Source organism: Mirounga angustirostris, unplaced genomic scaffold, assembly GCF_029215605.1.
Source record: "Mirounga angustirostris isolate CCGP_5_RB_7025 unplaced genomic scaffold, mMirAng1.0.hap1 SCAF_13, whole genome shotgun sequence".
NCBI classification, from domain to species: Eukaryota; Metazoa; Chordata; class Mammalia; order Carnivora; family Phocidae; genus Mirounga; species Mirounga angustirostris.
This window is the reverse complement of record NW_026991721.1, coordinates 72,943,406-72,964,399: the sequence shown is the minus strand read 5'-3', so window position 1 is coordinate 72,964,399 and position 20,994 is coordinate 72,943,406. Positions and strand designations below refer to the sequence as shown.

At 48.9% G+C, this 20,994-nt stretch overlaps 1 long non-coding RNA gene across 3 annotated transcripts; it reads right to left on the bottom strand.

Annotated features, from left to right (window-relative positions):
- Positions 1–2,455: 2,455 nt before the first annotated feature.
- LOC123857622 (uncharacterized) lies at positions 2,456–18,878 on the bottom strand. Of its 3 annotated transcripts, none has more exons than XR_006793921.3 (4): positions 18,844–18,878; positions 17,056–17,095; positions 3,412–3,565; positions 2,456–2,971 (listed from the first exon to the last, which is right to left on the bottom strand). It is a non-coding gene; the product is annotated as an uncharacterized LOC123857622 (long non-coding RNA). The 3 variants fall into 3 exon arrangements; XR_006793922.3 differs by lacking the exon at positions 18,844–18,878 and adding an exon at positions 18,727–18,828; XR_006793923.3 differs by lacking the exon at positions 18,844–18,878 and having other exon boundaries at positions 17,056–17,155.
- Positions 18,879–20,994: the final 2,116 nt, after the last annotated feature.

Sequence of the window (20,994 nt, the reverse complement as noted above, 5' to 3'; positions counted from 1 at the left end):
TCCCTAAGTAATGGTGCAAACTTAGTTGTTCAAGATCATAATAAACACCACCAACCTTGGCCCCTGTGCTTGGTCCGCCTGTAGTTTCTCAAATGTCCCTGCTTCTCCCTCACTCACACTGTCCCTTTACCCTCGAGGGCCATCTGCCCTTCCAAGTGATGCCCATCCCTCGTGGTCTAGCTTCAGTCTGTCAGGAGCCTTCCCGGATCCTCACAGGTGCAGTCGCCGCCTCCTCTTCATCTTCTCACCGTGTCTTCTTTCGAGGGGTGCGAGAGATCTCACGGGATTAACGCCCCCGCAAGAGATGGGAGCTTCTGGCCTCTCACAGAGGCTTCACGTTATTCATTTGCACTTCCTCCCAACCTCAGAAAAAATAATGGGTGCTTAGTATTTGATTTTTAATTGCTTGACTAGGGCAGGTTACTACATATTATCCTCTCCCCCACAAGAACAAACAAGCGAAAACAGAAGAAAACAAGCAAGCAAATCCCAAGTTCAACTGGTATCCATTTCCGTTTGTCTACCAAGGCCTCTGCATACTCTGGGCCCACGGGAAAAGAGCCCTGCCAGCGTCACTGTGTCACGACTGACCGTGGCCACGCTGAATCACAGTCTGAGCGCCCCAAATCTCTCTCCTGCTCATTTGTTCGCTCTGGCCCCCAAACATCTCCAGTAGTGAGGAACACGATTCTGCGTATTTGGACTCAAATTCTGGACCCAACACACACTAACACGGCGACCTTCAGCAAGATGAGAGGCCACGGGTACCGGGCTCAGTCTCCTCAGCTGTCACAGGGGGTGGATGACGACTCGCTCTCAGGATGGTGTGCGAATCCAATAAAATGCAAAGTACTTCACAAGCATGGTGGCTGATAGTGGCATTTGGTGCCCTAACATCTTCCCCGTGAAGCGCTCGGTGCCCAGCATGAGCTCTGAGACGGGCAGGAGTCCACCTGGCCCACTGCCCCGGGTCCACCTACGTGGGACCCAGGAAGGACACCGGGGATGCTGGCCACTCAGCCCCCGGTGCCTGCCATTTCTACAAAGCACATTTCCTCTCCTGAGCCTCTGGCTCAGAGAAAGAGAGAAAAGCATGGGTCCCGCAAAGCCAGGGCATCATTTCAACTCGCCTTTCATCTGTCAGTGTCCCATTGCTAACACATGAAAAGGGAGTAATGGCAGTCCCAGTCCATGTAGAGATAATGTTCCCTGAGAAACACCTTCCATTCGAATTCTCTCAGTTCAGAGAAAAGGGGGCCTCAGAGGTGGTAGAATGGATCTGATGAGGAGTCACAGGTTTCAGGAGATACAGCAATAGCTCAGTTACCCCGGGACATCACTGCTTCCCTTACCTGCGTTCTCCACTAAACACAATATGCTCTTCTCAAGTCAAGCCACATTTTTAGTGGTGACTTTAGCTGGGCTTGAGATGTGAGCCCACAGCATAACCAGAAGTGGTCCGTGCCCGAGCCGATCATTCAGGTTAAAGCGGTGGGAAGCGCACTGGCCCCTGTGTGTCTGGGTGACCCAGCCAGCGACCTTCGCTGTGCCATCCCGAGAACAGTGGCGTAAGCCTGAGACCAAGGTGGTCGGAGGCAGTGCCCGTGGGTGACGTGGGGGGTTCAGGTTTTCTTTCTTCCCATTTTCTTTTTTTCACATTCCCCATAATCGTAAATTTCATGCTTCTTTGGAGATCATCTCCCTTGCACCACTTCCAGCCCTTGTCTTGATTCAGCCCTTTAATTTGCCAAGGAGAAGTTGAACCCTGTCTCTGAGAGATCGTGATTATGGATGGATGAAGGAAGAACACCTCATTCCTTCCTCCATGTGCATGTTCCGAGTTTTATGGCCAGATCAGGCAGATGGTGCAAGGGCTGTGCACTGATGAGGTTGAGCCCCAGGGACTCGCTGTCACAGAACAGCTGCTCTGAATGGGCCATTCCCCAGGCAGAGCTGCCAGGAGAAACAGCCCTGGGCAACATCTGATCGTAGCTTTTAGGGGTGTTGTTTGGGACCACCATCCGAGTGTCATTACAATGAGCCGCCCTGACCAGGAACCCCAGGAGCATTCCTCAAGGCACCAGGTCTTGGCAACTAGAAAAGCAGGGCATGTTTGGAGGAACTGCATTGGTTTTATGTCATTCTTGGTAAGTCCTGTGGATACCAGGAGCTCCTCTGTGCTGGGCCACTGGGGAGTTCTGAGGTAGATCTGTGCATGCGTCTTGCATGTCCCCGTCTCCACATTTCCTTCACTAGTCACTCTCCAGACCTGTTTTCCCTTTGCCTGGATCCCCTCCACCCTTTCTTTTTAGCTTTTGGGTCCTGTGTATTTATGTAAGCACTCTGTGACGTTTCTCGAAAAAAAGAGGGAATTATAAATTCAAAACATTTCAGAAATTGTAGGATGCCTTGAATTTTTCCTTTTTTTTTTAAGATTTTATTTATTTATTTGAGAGAGAGAGAGAGCATGAGAGAGAGAAAGAGATCACAAGTACGAGTGAGGGGTAGAGGGAGAAGAAGACTCTCTGCTGAGCAGGGAGCCCACCGTGGGGCTCAATGCCAGGACCCTAAGATCATGACCTGAGCCGAAGGCAGACGCTTACCCAACTGAGCCACCCAGGCGCCCACCTTGAATGGTTTCTTAGCCATTTCTTGTCTGTAAATTTAATCTTCTTAAGTAGATTATAGTCAAAACAGGAGAAGGGTGGTGTGGCTGGATGTTCACATGCCTCCAAAGAACAAATGTCTGTCATGCCAGTCTCTGGGTATTTTGTTATAGCAGCCCAGGCAGACTAAGGGTCATTTTTTCTCACTTCTTCTCTCAGTGAGTCAGTTCGGGTCCTCTGAGAAGCAAACGCCAAGACGGTATTAGACACGCCAGAGATGTACTGGGGAAGCACCTGTGAAGGATCAAGGGGCAAGGGAGCAGCTGAGAGGCGGAAGGCCCCACTCCCTGCTTCGGGTCGGACCCCTGTGAGAGGAGAGAGGGAAGGAAGGACCCTGGGTAAGAGGAGCCTCTGATGGCAGTGAGCTCCCAGGAAGTCTCAACCAGGCCAACGGGGAGCCCCAAGGCAAACATTCCCCTCCCACCAGAGGAGCCTGCCCTGGACAGAGCCGACCAGGCTGTCCTACTCCTGCCGAGCCTCGTCATGGGCTGGGAAGAGGCCGGGAGGCCATGGCCTCAGCAAGCATGAATGGGGAGATCTAAATCTGGAGCAGCTTGAGGCGGTTCCCTGGCTCCCCTCCTCACCGCACGCCCTCCTGGAGGGAGACGGGGACGGCACACCTGAGTCCGCACCCACAGCGCCAGCTAACCACGCACTGGGTACCCCATACACTGCAGTTCAGAGGTCTCTTTAAGCAGTACGCCTGTCTCACACCTTCTAGTTTTTCCTCATGGCCAAAACTTACCCGTTGTGCCTGCTATTCTCTTAAGATACCGTGTCCCATTTTCTTAGGACCTCGATCCCCGATCCGGGAAATGACAGCAACAGGAGATTGGTTAGGAGCTCAGGTGCTGAGGCCAGACTGCCTGGGTCCAGAGCCTGAATCCACCAGTTACTAGCTGTGGGAACAGGGAAACAAACCGCTTTATGGCTCTGTTTCTTCATTTATGAAAGTATGATCATGAGACCTAGCTCATGGGGTTGTTGTAAAAATGGTCCAAGCAAAGCACCGAGAAGAGAGCTTTGGCAATACTAAGTTCTTAGGCAATATTCTTTAGCAATCGCTTTGGTCTGAATGTGTTCCCTCCAGAACTCCTGTGTTGAAATCTGCCCCTCGAGGTGCTGGTATTAGGAGGTGTGGGCCTTTGGGAGGTGATTAGGTCATGAAGGTGAAGCCCTCCTAAGGAGAATTAGAGCCCTTACACAAGAGACCCCAGAGAGCTCCCTCACTCCTTTCTGCCTTGTTCCACAAGGCCAAGTTTGCAACCCCCGCAGAGCGTGCTCACCTGGCCACCCTGGCACCCTGGTCTTGGACTTTTAGTCTCTAGGAGTATTAAGAAATAAACTGCTGGTGTTTATAAGCTACCCAGCCTATCGTACTTTGTTCTAGCAGCCCAAATGAACTAAGACAACAATTAAGTAATTAATTAAAAATTAGTAAGTTCTCAGTCAAAATTAACATATTAATACTAAGATGCTGTGTCTCCCGTCACCACTTCCATCTTTGAAATTTTGCCCTTCAATTGATCCTATGCAAAGATGTCTTGTAGGCATTTCAAACAGACAGGCTGGAGGCTTCAGGGAATGCTTCATACCATTCCCTGTGGGGTGGTATCTATTCTGTCTGGCGCTGGAATCAGACACAGAGTTGTGTCTCAACCTTCATTCAGCATCTGTGGGTGTCAGGCACTGTGGAGAACGCCAGAGAATCAAAGATGAATGAGCCTTAGCTCGTGCCCTCTACAAGACCAAACTCTAAGAGCCTCCACAAGACCAAACTCTAAGAGCCTCCACAAGACCAAACTCTAAAAGGAACGCATGTACAGACACATGAAGTAACTATCATGAAGAGTAGAAGATCATGAGAACTTTCTTTTATTTTTTTTAAGCAGGCTTCACACCCAGCGCAAGCCCAACTGGGGACCTGAACTCACGACCCTAACATGGAGACCTGAACCAAGATCAGGAATCAGAGCCCTAACCGACTGAGCCACCCAGGCACCCCAATCACGAGAACTGTAGTAGAGGGCTGGATAAAGTGTGAAGAGAGCTGAGAAGAGGGAGAACTTCCTTCCAGCCGGGCGTGAGAGAAGACATTCAGGAAAGATAGAACTTTCACCTGGTTCCTAAATGCCAAGATCTAGAGCCACCGGGGTTGAGGCCACCCAGAAGCAGCTCTTTGGAACAGGAAGGATGTCAGGCATCATGTCGATCATCTGCCACAGCCCAGCCTGGAGGATAATCTGTGTGTCTCCAGGGAGGTATTGCTGCCTCTTGAATTGTATTATAAATATGCATGGCAGAACTACAGAGCAAATCAGAAACAATAATAGCTTCTAGCCTGTCATCTGGTCCTTTGAAGCATTTTATAAACAATGTTCATCTCAGTGTTTTGCTGGGACTCAGGGAGAAGCACGTCAGGGCCTTTTTCTTTGGTGGCCGTTCATTATCAGAATAATCGCATGAGGGGCCAGTGCCCCATTAAAGAGCTGACTCCATCCCTCGGGGGAACTGCCTTCTGTCTCCCATTCAGCCTTAATTTGCTTCAAATTGTGTTGCTCCTTTGATTTGTTCATATTCTACCTTCAAAACCTCCACTTCGTGCATGCTCCACCCGCCCCCCAAATAGGCTTCCCCTTAAAAAAAAAAAATGCAACCTGAAGGCTCACATCCCCTGTGTTTCTGTTCCTCAAAGCCTCCTCTGCAAGGCTGCCATGATTGAGGTTTCCATTAAGATGGGCTGGTCCTTGGCCACATGTCAATTGGGGTCCATTTTGTGGAAGAGCAGGAAACTCTGGGGGTTTCTGTCTACCTCGAATACCCATGGGAGGTGCTGGCTGGACTGGCTTGGCGATCTCCATTAGGCTTCCTGATTTGATCGTGGCTGTCCTGATTCTAAAGTAGGAAAAATTCAGGGCAGCATGTGGTGCTGAGAGGTAAGAGAGGGCTCTCCTCCAGAGGTCCTTGGGGTCCCATTCGCTGAGGGAGGAATTGGTTGGGGGAGGGCGAGGGCAGGGGAAAGACAGAAGAGTTAAGTCTTGGAAAGTTTAAGACTCCTTTTAAATCATCCAAGTGGAAACGTAAAATAGGCAGTTAAATATCTAAGTATGGAGTTCTGAAAAAAAGGTGAAGGTCAGTTGTATTATAAAGAGAGATAAATTTGGAAACCTTCAGGATATAGATGTTGTTTAAATCCATGGGACTAGACAATATCACCAAGGAAGTCAATGTCTATGGAGGAGTCCTAGGACCTTCCAAAGTTTAGAAGTCAGGGCGAAGATGAGGACCCAGCAAAGGGGATTTAGAGGGAGTAGCCAATGAGGCAGGGAAAAACCTAGGGAAAGTTGGAGTTCTGGAGGCCAAATGAAGGAAGTGTTTCAAGGAGGAGGAATGTTCATTCGGGGTAAGTGGCTTGTAGATCAAGTGAGGTGGGGGCTTAGAACTGACCACTGGATTCGGCAACACGGAAGTTATTGGTGACCTTAACAAGAGCAGTTTCAGGGAGGTTTGCTCTGACTTCTGGGCTCACATTGGCACTGTGCCGACCCCTTGCCAAGTCTGGCCTCTGGTCTCTTCCTGGGCATCCCTCCCAGCTTTCCCCTGCAACAAATGCCCTTGAAATCTCGTTGTCACCACCCTGATTTTCTGTATCTGGAAGTTCTGGAAGACATTACAGAAATTTTTAACTTTTTGGGGTCAAGGACTGTTGAAAAAACCTGTATAAATATATATTCATTCTCACATGCATAACACATGCACAGAATTATAAGTTATAATTTCAGGGGATCACAGAATCCCTCAGCCTTGATCCTAGGTGAATGAAGCCCTTACTCTAGGCTCATCTAATGAGTTTCCTTCACCTCTGGCAACACAGAGGTCCTGATACCCCAGTTGTTTACCCCAGACCCAAAGCCCTCCTTAGATATTTGTTCAAATCAAAGACAATTAGGGCTAAGAACAAATAATGTTTTCATTACAATCTCTTAGGCAAACTTAGGACAAACACAAGCAGACATAGTAACCAATTAAAATGTACACTGAATGGAATGATTTCACTTATATTTCTATCTTCTTAGCTCAAGTGGAGATCTGATCTCTTCGCTAATTACCATTAGGTGGTTAGACGAGGGGCAGCCAAATCCTCTATGCTAAGGATCAGAAACTCAGTATCTGTGGGGGCCAGGCACTTAACGAAATAGGCTGAAATTCATGGAAAACACCCAAGTGATAAGGTCTCGAGTGAACAGGTCAAGTGGAGAGTATATACTTGGTTTAGAGAGAGCAGCTGATACTCTGCTCTGGCAAATGTTGGCATGCAAGAATTTCAGCTCATATTGGTAGAATTTCTAATTTTTGAAGATAATCTGCAATCTTGATTCTCATGCAGCCTAAATAAAATACGTAAGCAGGAGTCAGAATATATATATATATGTATATATACACACACACACATATATATATGTTGTCTATAGGATACCAAGTCATGACCCCACAGCGAGGCTGAGTCAGAGAGAAGACTAAAGTATGTTTATAGATTAATATTGGTGTAGAGTCTACTTGTTTTGTTCATTGTGACAGATTGCATTTTCCAAAAGTCACCAAAGCAATATTTCCAGTCCCACATATTTTCCAGAATCTGACCATTTGCACCAAGTAAACTTGGAACTTGAGCTGGCCTTTGTGTTTGACAGATACACATGATGCCAAGGGACTTCCAAGACCAAATCATACAAAGCAATATGATTTCTACTCGGTGCTCTCTCTTAGAAAGTTCACCCTCAGAACCCAGCCCCTAGCTGTGAGGAGGTCCAAACTAGTGCTGAGGGGGCCCCATGGACACACACATATGGAGAGGAACTGAGGCCCCCAAGCCAGCATCCACCACCCAACACATATAAGGAAGAACCTTCAAGGGATGGTAAGCCCTGAGCCTTGGAGTCATCCAGCTGAGGCCATCAGGAAGCACAGCCAAGCTGTCTCTGTCATGCCTTGTCCAAATTCCTGACCCACAGACTCTGTGAGCATAATAAATAGTTGTTTGATGTCACTAGGTTGGAGCAACTCCTTAGGTGGCCATAGTCACAGGAGTTCCATTTGCAAATATGAAAGGGCTTCAGCAAATCCATCTGTGGAATCCACCTTTTAGAAACAGCTTCTCTCTCTGGAGTCTTTTCAAATTATGATCTTCTTTGGCTGATGCCCCACCGACTCTCCTATGACTCTGAATTCCGGCCTTTTCCAAGACTGCAGCGTGTATGTTGATGGATGCTCTGGTTGTTCTTCATGTGAGCACAGCTGGCCTCTGGCCAACTTCGTGCTCCTCACCACTTCCCCAGGAACTCCCTTGTCATGAGCTGAAGCCGACTCCCGGCCGGCTCTGGAAAGAAGTCTGTCCTGCATAGCCAAGCCACCTTTGCATTCCTTAACCTTCTTGCTCTCTAAAAAGAGCAGTTTTCATCCTGTGGACTCAAGTCTCAAACTCGAAATGCTGCTTTTTTTGTTGGAGGGCCTTCCTCAACCTTCTCCGTCATGGCTGTGGCTCAAGCGAAAGTCCATCCTCTGGGAGACTGGACCTAAGCGCGAAGTTTCCCCGAGACAGAATCCGAGGTCCTGCACCCGGGGCAAGCGTCTGTCATGGCACAGAGGCTGTGGCCGAGTCAGGAGGGTAAAGGGCTAGGAGTTTGCAGTCAGACAGAGCTGGGTGTGAATTTTGCTTTGCTCCTTAGTTGTGAGCTGAGGACTGTGGACAAGTTGGGCTCTCCATCTATAAAATAGGCATAATCATACCTGTCTCCTAGTGTTGTTGGGGAGTAAATAAGAGAAGTTTGGAAAGTGCTTATGCCTATGGCTGGAACACATGTAGATCCTGGTAGACAGACCACCCCACCACCACCACTGAAAACAATGCCGCTTACACCGCAGACATCACCACCCCCCCACCCCACCCCCATACCGCCCTGTACAAGTTCATTCATCTTGCTCGCCTACTACTAAGCACAACTGAAAGGCAGGGAAGGCAAGCCTGTGTCTTTGTATCCACAGTGTCCCCATCAGGTGCTCTGGAACTAGTAGACACAGATATATTTTTTCAAGATTTTCTTTATTTATTTACTTGAGAGAGAGGGAGTGAGAACGAGCGGGAGCAGGGGGAGAAGCAGAGGGAGAGGGACAAGCAGACCCTGCGCTGAGCACAGAGCCCAGTGCGGGGCTCAATCCCCCTGAGATCATGACCTGAGCCTAAATCAAGAGTCGGATGCTCAACCAATGGCGCCCTGGCAGACACAAATATTTTATGGGATGAGTGAATGCATGAACATACATGATAATATTTTAACACCACCTTTAGTGCTAAATAGCTTTCTGACGAGGATGTGAGACCTAACACAATTTGAGTTCCTACAGTGTGAAAAGTACCAAGCAGGCACTCTCTCTGTGATGTCACATGTAATCTTTACCCACGCCTCCCACCCCAACAGTCCTTACCTCTATTGACCCCCTCTTCTTACTCAACCACTTACTTTTTAAAGCCCACCTCCAGCTGAGCAAAGTTACTATCCACTGGTCAGTGTCACTTTTTCCTTGTGTTCTTAAGTTCATCTGTGTTTTCAATACCTCAGGAATGATTTGTGTTTGGAATATGATCCACCAATGAGAATAAACCATTTATGGCTTCACGCAACAGCATGAGTGAATCTCATAGTCATTCTGCTGAAAAAAGAGGTAAGATACCAAAGTATGCCGGCTATATGAGTCCATTTATATAAAGTTCAAGAACAGGTCAGGTGATCTATGCTGGGAGAAGTCAGGGTGCTGCTGATCCTTGTTAAGGAGAGCGGGGAGGTTTGGAAGAGGGCAGGAAGGGAGTTTCTGGGTACATGGAAGTTTCCATTGCTTGCTCAGGTGATGGGTCAGTTGAAAAATAGTTGAGCAGAATACTTGGATATGTGTACTTTGCTGCATGTATGTGCACTTTAATAAAGTTTTAATTAAAAAAGAATGATTTGTGCTAATTTTAGATTGTATCCCTATAAACTAGTGGGTCTCCACGTGTGGTTCCCTGGACCAGCAGCAGCAGAATCAGCTGGGAACGTGATAGAAATGAAAATTCTTGAGCCGCCACCTTGGACCCAGTGAGTCAGGAATTCCAGGGGCGGGGCCCAGCAATCTGTGTTGTAACAAGCCTTCCAGATGATCCCGATGCTCACTCAAGAGACCCACTGATATAAACCACACAGACGTAGGTATGAAATAGTAACAGGGAAATGGTGAAATGGTGAAGGGACAGTTTTCCACCTTAGCCATTGTCGTGAGGCTGAGAGGCTATGTGGTATTCCTAAAATAAAGTGTTGGCAGATAATAAGGAATTGGCAGGGGTGAGGACAGCACGAGCAGGGGGGTGAACAGGAAAGGGCCAGCAGGACGGGAGTGGAGATGAGAGTGAATCTTCCAGACAGCCGTCAGCTCAGAAGTGCTTATTCCTCTGGCTAGCATCAGGGAGGCTGGTAAAATCCTTCTAGCTCCACAGCAGAACTGTGACCTTCCAATGACATCGTCCGTGGAGTCATGTACCACAGAAAAGACCGAGCAGTTGTGGCTGAGGGGGCCGGGCGCCCAGGGCCTCCTGCTCAGACCTGTGGTAGCCCCTCAGTTACTTGGAGAAACCATACACTTGGCTTCCTTGTGGTTCTCTAGAGCCATGAACAGAGCCACTGGTCCTCAGTAACATGGGGACAGTGTTGACAAACAGCAGGGCAGCCCAGGGGGCATGGGCCCTGCCCCGTGTGCCTGCAGGGGGCGCCATCACACAGGGTACAGGAGGAAGCCAGGGCCACGACCAAGTTCCAGGCTGACCCTGTCTCACTAGGATGCCCAGGCCAGCCTGGCAAGTGGGAGCACAGAGACTGGGGGCGAGTGCAGCCCCCAGGAGGCAGGAGCTGACGAGGAGACCAACAGGATGACTGTGGGCACTCGGTCAGCTCAGATGATCGCTCCTGGACAGCCTTCCATTAGGGAGGGCACTGGGGGAACATTTCTTAGTCTGCGGTTATGTCCACACACACATTGTACAGAAAACTAGCTGTGGTTCTTGTTCCTCAGGCTCAGTGGCTCTCAACAAGTCATTTTGTTGTATTTAAAAGATGCACCGCAGTTACACACCGCGATGTTATTTACCCCCTCCCTTAGCTCTTTCTGGAAATCCCTCCCTGAAGACAACTATCAGGCATTGCCTCCTCCCGGAAGTCTTCTTAGGCTGCTTGCTCCTTGCTTCCCTTTGCTCCTGCTGCGTCTATCTCTGCACTGTGTTAAATTGCTTATGGATGTGCCGCCCTCTCTAGACTACGAGCCCTTGATGACAGGCTCTGTGCATTCAGCTAATGCCAGCCCGGTGCCCCCGCATAACAAATGTTCAAGAAATCCTTACAGAATGACCACATCCATCACGGTGGCAGGAGAGCATCTCCCCCGGGGGAAGCCCGGCTGACAGTGGCAGTCAGTCCGGTTCCTTGGGCTCAGCACAGCAGCTCCCTGGGACATCACACCTGCTGGAGGTGGGGGTGCCCTTCGCAGTCCTGGCGAGCCCCTGGTTTTCCCTCCCTCCTGCTCTGAGAGAGGAGCCGCAGAGGCCACGGAGGCCAGATCGCAGAGCCCAGGAAGGTGCAGCCTCCTGCGGGTGATGAATCTCACCGCTAACACCCCCGGCAGAATGGGACTGAGGTAGGTCTCACTGGCCCCCAGACTCAGAATATCAAATCTCTTTGGCTAAAAGTTTGCCACTGATTCTGGAGTTTCCTGCCCTCTGCCCAGTTGCTTCCCGCCCCCCCCGCCCCCACTGTGGCTAATTTAAGCTGCCTCCCACCACCAGGACTCTTAGAAGGAAGGAGGTCGAGGTGAAAATCAGCTGCATTCAATTAATCTGACCAGGTGGGCTGCTTCCCTCTTTCCCTTCATATCCTGTGAGAGTTTCCTTCCGTAGGGAGGATGTGCATCTGACCTAAGTGAGAATACTTTCTCTTTCATCCGGATTCATATCAAGGGCTTTGCTATGCATTTAAAAACAAATCAATGACTACAATCAGGTTTTATTTTTAAAGCCGGCATTTTTAACATTTACTAAAATGTTCTCAAAGAAGTCTAAGTCTAACTTGTAAAGTTGGGATGATAGAAGATGAGTCTCCCCACCCACATTGCACCCCTTAACCTGGAAGGACTAGGGCAGTCAAGGGCTGTTACAGGCTGAATGTTGTGTCCCCTGAAATGCACATGCTGGATTTCTTTCTCTGTATTCCCAAGCACATTCACAGAGGAAAGACCACCTGAGGACACAGTGAGGCCTTTTACAAGCCAGGACGATGGTCCGCACCAGGAACTGAATTGGCCAGCACCATGGTCTTCCCAGCCTCCAGAACTGTGGGGAAAGAAATTTCTGTTTAAGCCACGCCGCTTGTTACAGCAGCCTGAGCTGACTGAGACAGAGACAAAGTTCAGAGTGAAACAGAGAAGGTTGGAGCCAGGGCCCTGCTCTGAAGCTGCCATCCTTCTGGCCTGCGTAGAAGCAGGCCTGGGTTTTCCTAGCAGCGTAGGGACTGGTGTGGCAGTTGGCCATGCAGGCCCCTGCTGAGGCCTGGGCAGACTCCCCCATCCCGGCCACAGGACTGACCGCTAGCCAGGAGTGTCATGGAGCAGCCAGACCACGGCATTCAGGCTGGAACCGATCTCAGGTGTCCCCGCAGCCCTCCACCAACCTACGTCAGTCCCTCACTATAGAACAACCTGAAGCCGGGCTTTTTGAGCCAAAAAGCAAATGCTGGGTGTGTATTTGGGAGAAGCAGGAGACTGAAGAGGTTGCACATGCCACCAGCAACCTCAGTTCCTCCCTTTCCTTCCCACAGTCTGACTAGTGGGTTGTAAGGAGGAACCTTGAATGTGGCTTTGGTCTGTTGCTGGATGCCAACATCTGTTCCAAAGAAAAGAGAGCGTCCCTCTCTGTCACCACCAGGCCAAAACCCACCCCCAGCCCCGCCACCCAGCCAGATCCCCACATCAAGGCAGGGATGAGGGCAGGCCAGAAGGATAATTACTAAATTTTCTTGAGGAGAAAATGATTGTGGAAGCCCAGTAAAAACAGGTTCCTATCCATAGTAGATGTTGAGTTCACACAGAAATATCAGAGAGGGACCCTTGCAAAACAGCCAGAAGCTTCTCGTTTAGCCCCATCTCCCGTGGTTGGCCCAACCCATCCTAAGCTCTCCAGGGAGCCAAGGGCCATGGGGTCAGGGGAGCAGATGGTGACCCAGACGCCAGGAGCAGGGAAGGAATTTCGTATTTTCTTGTCCCAAGGGCTTCTTCTCCTCAATGGAGACCTGAACCAGAGAAAATTAGGTCACATAGCAGCAAGAGACATGATTTCCTGCAGAGAAAATGGAATTTCAGATAAGAACGTAGGCTTTCTGGACCTCAAGTCACCTGGTTTGGAGGAGCTTTTGTGTCCATTTTAGGAAAAGCCATTGGTGTGTTTGAAGGCGCACTGGACCAGAAGTCAGGACAAGTGGGTTATAGCGCTGGTAGGACGGCTTACTGGCTGGGCCACCTCAGATCGGACAAGTCTCTTAGCCTTCCAAGGACTCCATGTCTCACCTCTCAATCAGAGAACACACGTCCTGTGACAGAATCGTCAAGCACTCTGAATCCCTCGAGAACGTGTTGTGAAAAGCAGATGGTAGCACCTTGGGTGGCAGGAAGCAAATGCCGCCCCGAGCAGGCCGCAGTCCGATCGCCCCGGACGCACATGATCTGGCCTTGCTGTTCCACTCGGGCTGGTTACCGTGTCTGCAGTCACACCTCTGGCTTGCAACCCTGCGGAGAACGCGAGCCAGTCTATCCGCCCAACCAGTTTATCTCACCAGGTCAGGCCGACAGCTCTCCGCTCTGTGGACAGATTCGGGCAGCTGCGTGTAGGCAGAATTGCACGTGACGCCGAGCATCAGCCAGGAAGCCTGGTCTGCCACAGCCCCAGGGGTAGAGAAGACCCTGGGGGCTGAAGCCACAGATTTAAAGGGGGGCCGTTCCAAGCACACCGTGTGGAAGAGCCCACTGGCCACCACAGGCCTCAGAATAATAGCTGCTTGTCGTTATTATTATTTCTTGGGCCTGATACTTTACCGAGCTCTTCACAAATATTTCCTCTTTCAGTTCTCTGAAAACTTAAGAAGCACTTGCCATTCTACCTACGGGAAAGCCAGAGCTCAGAGAATTTAGGTAACGTGTCCAGAGTCACGCAGGTGAGAGAGCTGAAATTCGAATCCAGGCATATGCGATCTGTGAGACTGAGCTCCACAGCACCGTTCAGTGAGTCCCACTCTGTAGCCGGCATCAGATTCACCTATGAGGCTTGTTGAGACAAGGACTTCTGGGCCACAGCCTCAGAGAGTCTGACTGGGGAGGGCCTGAGAATCTGTATTTCTCACAGGTTCCCGGGTCCCACTGCCAGCCCTGGGGAGCAGCACGGAGAGCCCATGCGCTGTGCCTCGCGCCTCTCCCACCACAGAGGAGCCCAGCAGCAGGGCCGTGCTGGCCAGCAAAGGAGACCCACTGGCTGCTGAAAGGTCCTGCCTGTCCTCAATGTCTTTCCCAGAAGTGATTTCCTTCTTCGGAAGCCTCAGCTACTCGAGACACGGCAAGCACAGGGGCTGTCATCTTTCCGGAGAATGGTTTGCCGGCTTTCTCTCAGCTCCTCATTCACCCGATGCGTGATGCGTGCGGTCATTAGCCATAGAAGAGCCAGACTCTGGAAGGACGCTCTTGCAGAATCTCAGAACGCAAGGGACCTCAGGGACTCTCCTGCTGCAGCCTCTGTAGGGCTGTCGACAGAGCCTGCAGGGTAGGTTGTCAGTGATTCCCGGGGTAAGGTGTGCGTCCTGTGATAGGAGACAGTCTTGCTAGCCTGGCCCAAGGGTCTTCAAAGGCTCTGTCCCCACCTTGTTCTGTAGACTAGCTCGCTGCTCTCTGGCTGTTCACATCAAGTTCAGCCCTCCCCACTCGCAAATGCTTGCATTTCTGTCTTAGCCTCCTGTAGCGGGTTCAATGTAGTGAAATAAAAAAGATGTCCACATTCTAACTTCTGTGTAAAGGTCTCAGATACAGGACTATAGCCAAAATGCAGTCTGCACAGGGAACAGCAGACTGTTCCAAAGACAAGCTTTTCCTACTTGGCACTGTTCTGAAATACCAGCTGACATTAAGTAACAGAAGTTTGTCAGGAGAAGGACAAGAAACACCTTCAATATTTTTATGGACTTCAGACAGACAGACAGACACAGAGTCACTGAGGACTCCGCACCTGAGCCCACGTGTCCTCATCATTCCCATCAGGCCACCACCAGAGAGGCTCAGTGTCACTGCCGGGGCAGGGGCAGACCCCCACTCATACCCCTAACAGGGTCATCTCCGCTCACCTCCACCCCACGTGAGCCCTTTCCTCCACGGCCACGCCTGGACCTTGTCATGACCTGGAGCTCTTTGAGCAGAAGGACATGGCCACTCCTAGCTCTTAGAGACCAACCGTAACCTCGTATCTCAATCTTCCTCCTTCCTGAACGTTCACTTTCATGCGTGCACCTCACCTGTTCAGCACCTCCTCCAAGGCTCCCACTTCCTGTGTTCTCCCCACCTCCCACCTTGGAGCTTGCCTTCACATCCTCCCCGCCGCAATGTGGATCCCATGGACCACCACTAGCTTTCTGGTTATGCTTCCAACTCTTATCCTGTTGCCATTATTTTGGCCCTCGCCTGGCAGAACCCCGACTCTGGATGATTTCGGTCCATCTGATTTCTCCCTTCTTATTCTTGAACTTCAAAACATGGCAAGAGACCATCATTACTCAAAGGCAGACTGAGGTCACTGCAAATGAATACAAGGTCTCCCAATTCAGAAGGGCGTCCGTGCTATCCCGCAAGCCTTTTACAGGCCCCTAGTGAGCAGCTCAGTCCCAGGCCATGGCTATCACACTCAGAACATTGGTGCCAGTGACAAGGTCGTCCCTTCTTCTGAGCTAGGCAGAACGCAGAGCTGGGAGTGGGGCTGGCACTGTCTTTGCCAAATTCGAAACTGCTCACCTGTATTTGTTCTGCCTTTTCTCTTCCCTCCAGTAGCAGTTTGAGAACTTTCTTCTGGTCACCGTTTTCACTGACAACCTTGCCTTTACTTGATAGAGAGGGTAGAGACCACCGAGGGGCTCTCCATCAACTTCCCTTCCCCATTCTTAACAGACGTTCATCCATCTCCTCTTTCTTCTATTCTCAAAAGAAGTGTCCCTCCTGCTCCTTAAGACAAATCCCGTCCCCCCTTCCTCTTCCCTTAATCACCCTTCTAGTCCTTTCTCTACCCATCCCACCACCTCACCAAGATTTAAATATGTTTAAGCCTCTCTCATTAAAACAAGCCTTCTGCGCAACCTTACACAGAACCCAGCCCCTGCCCTATTGCTCTTCTTTCCTTCGGCCAATACAACAACATTAGTATTATAAATCTTTTCAAATAAGAATAGAATAGCTCATGTACCATATTATTACCAGCCAGATTTCTGGAAAGAGCGATGGGTCTTACTTCCCCCTCCATCCATAACCCCGGACATCCGGGGTTCCCTTCACTACTCCAGTGAAATTTCTCCCTTGAGTGTTTCCATCGACCTGATAGCCAAATCTAGCCAACACATTTCAGTTTGCAGCTCCCTACTGACTCCTTCCCCCTTCAATTCTCTCCTTCCTTGCTTATATGTCCTAGTTGCTCCTGGTTTTACTGCTACCACTCAGGTTCCTCTGTGGCTCCTCTTAGTTCTGTTTGTCCCTTAAATGTTCTAGCGGATCATATCTTTACCTTCTTCCCTCCCACTCTTCACCCAAGCATATCCTGAACTCCTTCCCTGCAAATTGAGTAAAACACCTCTCTCATGTTTCTAGAACCCGTAACCCACCAAATTATACTTGCCTGGCTAATTATTGGCCTTCTGGAACAAACTATGAATTCCTTAAGGTCAGGGACCCTATTTTTACTGAACCAGAGCCCTACCTAGTTTTTAGCTCACAGTAAGGCCTGATAAATAAGTGTTGAATGAATGTTCTCCAGTCCTCCAATACTAAGGTCAAGAGAACAGGCCCATTATCCCCCCACACACACAAAATCACATCACTGGAGCTTGTTAATGGCTGCCTCCAGCTTGGCTCTGAGGAGGAGCAAAGAGAAACAACTCTTGATTGTCCCTGCTAATTGGGGCATGAATAGGGAAAAGTCTAGAGAGTTCCCAAGCCTCATTTAAGCACAGAATTTAAGAGCCTCCCCAAATGGCAAAAGCCATTCATGGCAGAGGGATAGATTTGTGTCTCAGATACTCACCCTGATCCTGCTTCCCAAGTCACAGAGGCCACAATAAGACCTGTAGAAGGGAAAGAAGACGAAGAACTGAGCACAGAGATTTTTCATAAATCCCAAGGCACGGACTGATGTTATTTCACCATATGAATTCCCTCTGAGTCCAGTTGACCCGGTCTCAGGTCAGCTAGTTTCTTTATAAGGTCTGGGTGTGGATCGCTACTCCACTGGCCTGGTTAATTTATCAATTTTTCTGTGGAGTTCAGCCGTGAGATCCAGGCCAAGCTGTCCTCCAACTGACGCTAGGGCATCCTGGATCAGTTCTGGGGGCCATAAAACTGGAGGCCAACTGGGAAGTGACTAAGCTGCCGCACAGAATGAAAGTAACTGCCACCAACAGAGGGCCTACTATGTGCCAGGCACCGACCCAGGCTCCCTGCATAATCTCAGTCTTCCAGCGAGCCAGCGAAGCAGCTTATTATTGATAATAAGGGCACCCAGGACACCCATACCATCCTCATCCCTCCATATGGCTGCTTGAACGTATGCAGAAAGCGCTCTCATCAGCCTCATCTTTGGTTTGTATAAAATTCCATGAGCTAGGCTCAGGGTGTCATTCCCACTTTACAAAGAGAAAACAGCCGCAGAGAGCATCTGTCTAGGATCACACAGGTGATGGGGGCAGATGTGGGCCTGCCTGCATTGTGTGCCTCCCGGGTCAGGGCTCCCTTTGCACCGAAGCTGTCCAGAGAGTGTTTGGCCCCCACTCCCCATGGCTGCAGGGGCCAGGTCCTGCCCAAACGGAGGGCAAGAGCCCCGAAATGATCTCATTTCTGCCACTGATAATCTCTGTAAGACACAAACTCTCCAAGCTGTGGTTTCTTCATTGGGAAGCTGGCCTTGGTAATACCAGCCCCAGCTTCTCTGTGGAGTTTTCGAGAATCAGATGTGATTAGGTCAGTGAAGACATTTTGAAAAGTACAACCTGGAGACAAGTGTTATTATTATTGTCCCCACAAGTGTTATTATTAGGGGCATGGTGTTCAGAGGAAAGCTGAATTTCTTTGCTTGTAAGCATTTTAAGGTGACCTTTTAAACAAGGAGCCAGCTGGGTTCTTAGTTCACAGTAGTTTAGAATGTTTTAATGCAGAGGTTTTGAAAGCATAGATGAATCCAGAGAGAAATATTTGCAGGCACTGTTCCCAGAAACAGCCAGAGGAGAAACCGGAGCTCCCGTGGGGAGCGGGGTTGGGGTCAGGAAGCTGGCCCAGATTTCTGCTGCCACCAGCTTCTCATCCCCAGAGGCAGGAAATCCTTGCAGCTCCTGGCCCTTTCCCACACTGACTTCCTGCTTCCCCCTGCCGGAGCGCACGCTCTCCGCAGGCCTTTGGATCTTGAACTAGGGGGTGGGGAGGAAGAGGGAGGAGGGTCTGTGTGCGGAAATGCTCCGCCCAGGGGGAGAAGGAGCCGGTGTGGGAGAGGGCTGCGGGGCTCTTCGGCTAGAGTGGGCGGGGCGTCTTGTATGTTTCCTATCCCGCGCTGTATACAAGGGACTGCCAGGGAGCCCTACCTGTGTCTGTTTCAGAATGAGGGCACCCGGGCTCAGGGCTGGGCAGGGTGTCACGGCGGGACTATGGCACAGCTCCTAAGTGGTGGTGCTAGATTTAGGACGCGTCTAGTCAGCTCTATACTCACGGCAAACCTCTTCTTCCTGAGGATCTCTGGGTGTTTGGTGAAGGATAGGCAGACCCAACACGGTGCGTGGTGCTTGACACCCCCTCCCCTGGCAATATTCTGAACACGAATGCTTACTCTCCATGCCCCAAGCTCTGGATTTGCCTCTTCCCTCTGGCCTTCTGTCTTGCTCTTCTTGAACATTCAGCACAGTTACACAATTCCCAAACATACCAAACATGTCTCCCTGCCCTGGTTCCCACCCAGCCTCCCTCCCAGTGCTCACCACTCTGCCCCGCCCCCACACCCCAGTGGGCTGGCAACTATCTACCGTTAAATCATAAACTGAGGCATATAAAAAATTTTGAGTTTATTTGAGCAGTATTGATTTGAATAGGATAGTGCCAAACTAGACGTGGTTACGAGTGCTCCAATGACAGGAGTTCAGGGAAAGACTTTTCTAGAGAAAAGGCAGACACGAAGCAAGGAGATTATTGATCGGCTCTAGCTTAAAGCCCAGTTGGCTGTTTGTGATTGCTGGCCCTTGGGTTTTGATTCCGTAACCTTGAGGCCTTGACGGGCTTCGATTTTGGTTTGTTTATGCGGGTACCACACCAGTCTAATGGCCTCCTAATGGCCTCCTGGTTTGATTAACTTAACACGACTCATCTTTTAAGGCTCAGACGAAGGGTTGTTACTTCTGTGATGCCCTTCCTCATTCCACCATCCGCGCAAAGGTAGAATTGCTTCTTTCTTCCTTTAAGCTCCCACCGTGATAGGTACAATTGTCCACCATAATATGTATAATATTTTATTGTTCTTGTATTTACAGGTCTACCTCTCCCAAGAGATTATAAACCCTTTAGGACAGGAACCATAGATTATAGATTTTGGAATTTCCACAACTTGTCACAGGGGACTTACTAAGTGTTATTTTAATTTGAAAACGTGTTAGTGCACAGATGCTATATTACCACATTTTCACTGTAAACATTTCAAGCAATAAAGGTAGTAAGAAATTCCTTCTTGCCCCCAATTCAATCTCATTACCCTTCCCAGAGTAATCAATATGGCATACATCTTTCCAGACCTTTCTTTATGCCTTTACATACCTCATCTACAAACACAGAGAAATATATAAGGTAGTTAAGTAAAAATAGAATTATACTATTAATTGTTTTACAATTAATTACAATGCCTTTTTTCACTTAAAAATACCTTCCAGACATCTTAGCGAGTCAACATGTTTAAGCCTGCTCAATTCACTTTATTTATTTATTTTTTTAATTTTTAAGTCGATTCCACGCCCAACATGGAGCTTGAACTCAAAACCCTGAGATCAAAAGTCACATGCTCTGCCAACTGAGCCAGCTAGGTGCCCCTTCCCAATCCTTTTTAAATGCCAGTATTCCACAGTATGAGGAGACCATAGTTTGATTTAGCTAGTTCTCTACTAATGGACATTTATGTGGTTTCTAATATTTTGCTATTATAAACAATACTGCAGTGAATATCCCAGGACATGCCTCTCAGAACACAAGGCTGAGTATTTCTCTCTGTCAGCATCTCTCAACCAAACTGTATACTGGACTCACCAGGGGAGCCTTTAAAAAAATGAACATACATGCAAAAATCCTCAACAGAGGATTAATAAATCAAATCCAACAATATATAAAGGGAATTATACACTACAACCCAGTAGATGCAAAGCTGGTTCAACATTCCAAATCAATTAGTAGAACACATCACATCAACAAGCTAAAGAAGAAAAATCATAGGAGCATAGCAATTGATACAGAAAAGTGTTTGACAAAATCCAACACCCAATCATGATAAGAAGTCTCAGAAAACTAAGTATAGAGGGAAGCTTCCTTGGCTTGATAAAGAATATCTAAAAACACATAGCTGCAGCTAACATCAGACTTAACAGTGAGAAACTAGATGCTTTTCCCCTACAGTCAAGAGTAGGCAAGGATGTCTTCAATCACCCCTCCTTTCAACATCACACTGCAAGTCTGAGCTAATGTCATAAAGCAGGAAAATGAAATAAAAGGAATACAGAAAGAAATAAAGAAATAAAACTTTCTTTGTTTGCAGATGACATGATTGTCTGTGTAAAATCCCAAAGACTCCCCCAAAAAACTCCTGAAACTAATAAATGACTCTAGTAAACTTGTGAGATACAAAGTCAACTGCTTCTGTATATACCAACAATCAATGATTGGAATTTATGTAAAGGAACACTATTTACATTAGCACCAAAAAAAAAAAGAAAGAAAGAAAAAAGAA